General features: G+C 48.5%; 1 pseudogene; it reads right to left on the bottom strand.

The window, feature by feature from the left end:
• Positions 1 to 886: 886 nt before the first annotated feature.
• Positions 887 to 1,321, bottom strand: LOC114584744 (large ribosomal subunit protein eL32 pseudogene; annotated as a pseudogene).
• Positions 1,322 to 3,341: the final 2,020 nt, after the last annotated feature.

Genomic DNA, 3,341 nt, shown 5'->3' with positions numbered 1-3,341 from the left:
AGTTATACAGGATACCACATTTCCAGCAGAGTGGTGCTCAAAACGGTTTGCCAAAAATGACACTCTAAAATGCAATGATACAATAACCGTGATATGTAATTCAGTTTAGTATTTTAGTTTCACTGCAGTTCAACAATTAACAAGCCATTTAAAATATATAAAAGAAAATTAAGTGAGCATGAAGCTTACCAACAGGCCAATTAATATCCCCAAGGAACCCTAAAGCTAGTGACAGTGTTAACTAGCAACTCCATACCCTCAAACATTTCTCCGATGAAAATAAGGAGATCCTATTCCATAATCACCCCCATCATAACTGCATTATTTATACCCCGCCCATCAGACTGGATTGCCCCACCACTCTGGGTGGCTTCCACCATATATAAAAGCATGATGAAACATTAAACTTCAAACAACTTCCCTATACAGATGTCTTCTATAGGTTGTAAAGTTCCTTATCTCCTTGGCTCAGGGGTTGCATGACTCCATGCATTTCTCTGATGAAAATAGGAATGTCCTAAGGAAAAGCGGGACATTGTTGTTGCTGTTTTAAAAAGGTAAAGGGGGCCTGACCATTAGGTCCAGTCGTGACCGACTCTGGGGTTGTGACACTCATCTTGCTTTATTGGCCGAGGGAGCCGGCATACAGCTTCCGGGTCATGTGGCCAGCATGACTAAGCCGCTTCTGGCAAACCAGAGCAGTGCACAGAAATGCCGTTTACCTTCCTGCCAGAGTGGTGCCTATTTATCTACTTGCACTTTGACGTGCTTTCGAACTGCTAGGTGGTCAGGAGCAGGGACTGAGCAACGGGAGCTCACCCCATCACGGGGATTCGAATTTGTTGTTTTTACTTTTTATTAAATACAGTTGTACAACAGCAGCTATTTATTCATTTCCCTCACTACACAGTCTGGCATTTGGATTGGTGCCTTTGATAGCAAGCTGAGCTGCTCTTTCCACAATTACCTTCCGATTCTCGGATGAAACATTGTGAGCAATCTCTGCACAATAGGACTTGTTGCTCATCATCAGCCCCTCCAGCTCTTTGACGTTGTGGACAAGGAACTTTCTGAATCCTGAAGGCAACATGTGCTTTGTCTTCTTACTGCTACCAGATCCAATGTTGGGCATCAAAATTTGGCCCTTGAACCTTCTGCGGACCCTGTTTTCAATACCTCTGGGCGTCCGCCAGTTACGCTTAATTTTGACATAGAAATCAGATTGATGGCAGATGAACTTCTCGGTCCTCTTCTTGATGATCTTAGGCTTGATGAGGGGTCTGAGTGTTAAGTTGTGGGTGAACATATCAGACAACACAGCGATTCTTTAAACAGCTCTTGTTTATTCACAGGCCCAGAACAGAACTGGACTGAAGGGTTCAGCCAACCTGCTTATATAGAGCTCCACTACAAAGCAACAGTAACAACTTTCTGTAACTATCCAATCACTGAACGTCACTTTCGACTCCTTATTTGCATACGTGGACCTGAGTGAAAACCATCTACAGTATCCCCTTGCTGGCCCAGGGTGAGAACTTCAGTACATATAACTGAGGGCTGGCATAGTGTCTGCTGGAGAATGGCGGCACCCGCGCAGGGAGGGAGCACGGAGAGAAAGAGCCCAAAAGAGGGACATTCTGAGATCAAATCAGAAACCAGGACAGCTTCTGTAAATCTGGGACTGTCCTTGGAGGGTTTGCAACTTTCTCCCCCAGCCCCATGACACTTTTATACTATGAACTCAGAAGGTCAGAAAACCTCCCTTACAGTTATTTGGGCAGCTCTCCCTTTCCAAAAGGGACATGGGTGGCGCTGTGGGTTAAACCACAGAGCCTAGGACTTGCCGATCAGAAGATCAGCAGTTCAAATCCCCTTGACGGGGTGAGCTCCCGTTGCTCGGTCCCTGCTCCTGCCAACCTAGCAGTTCGAAAGCACGTCAAAGTGCAAGTAGATAAATAGGTACCACTCCGGCGGGAAGGTAAATGGCGTTTCCGTGCGCTGCTCTGGTTTGCCAGAAGCGGCTTAGTCATGCTGGCCACATGACTCAGAAGCTGTACACCGGCTCCCTCGGCCAATAAAGCGAGATGAACGCCGCAACCCCAGAGTCGGTCACGACTGGACCTAATGGTCAGGGGTCCCTTTACCTTTTACCCTTTCCAAAGGCTCCTGAGGCTGCAAGCTGGGGCATGGCTGGTGAAAACAGCCATCCCAGGAATGAAAAACACAGCCTCTTTTCCCTCCCACTCTTCCCTCACCCACCTACCGAAGTGGGTTGAGCAACGCCTGCTGTGGAGCCTGGTGGTGGGCAACTGGCCGAGTGGCCACTTAGCCGTGGATTGAAAGCTAATCACTATCACTACCCGGTGCCTGGGAAGCCCCATCGCCCCACCGCAGAAATGTTTCATGAATCAGCTTGAAAGGAAAACTAAGATGAAACACTTTGCTTCTGCCAGCCTAAGGGGAATCAGGAGGTTGCTCTTTCAAATTACGTTTAGAGGAAAGAGCTCAATTCAGACCCCAATTTAAACACCTCTGAGGGTTAGGAAAGCTTTAGTATGCAGTCGGTCTTCAATATAATACATTAACCATCCTATTAGCTCGTCTTGGGGAGGGGCCATGGTTCAGTGGGAGAGTGCAGGCATGCACCGCATACAGAAAGGCCCGGCTTTGCTTCCAGTTAAACGGCTCTCAGGAGGCAGAGGTACCTCTCTCAGCCAGAGATCTTGGAGGGTCCCTGCCACTGCAGGTACAGCAAAATGGTCTCACTCAACTGTTACCACTGGTCTCCGGAAGGGTAGCTGTGTTAGCCCCCAGCAGTGTGTTGGCACTGTGAAGACTGGCGACTTGTTACGGCATGAGCTTTTTGTGTGAACTTTATAAGATGCATGAAGGGTTAGCCTGAGTTACAAGGGGCGTGGAGAGGGGATTGGGAAGCAGTGGCGTAGCGTGGGTTGTCAGCACCCGGGGCAAGGCAAGTAATTTGTGCCCCCTAACCCGTGGATTTGCGCCCCCTAACCCGTGGATTTGCGCCCCCTAACCCTAACCCCCAGATGTTGCGCCCGGTGCGTCCGGCCCCCCCTGCACCCCCCACGCTACGCCACTGTTGGGAAGGAAGGAAAGAAAATGCAGTAAGCACAAAAAGTGTAGTGTTGCCATGTGTCCGGAATTTCCAGGACATAGTCAGGATTCGGTCGTCAGAAACAGTGTCCGGGCGGAAATTGCTGAAATGTTCAGGAAAGTCCGGACAAATCGCAATAGATTTTGGCGGATTTCCTTAGAAATAGCTCAAAGCTTTCTTTTTTGAGATTTTTGAGCTCAACTACTGTGCCAAAAAGGGACAC

This window comes from Podarcis muralis, chromosome 1 (genome assembly GCF_964188315.1).
Source record: "Podarcis muralis chromosome 1, rPodMur119.hap1.1, whole genome shotgun sequence".
NCBI lineage: Eukaryota > Metazoa > Chordata > Lepidosauria > Squamata > Lacertidae > Podarcis > Podarcis muralis.
The sequence above is the reverse complement of the archived record's forward strand: the minus strand, read 5'-3'. Positions and strand labels throughout refer to the sequence as shown.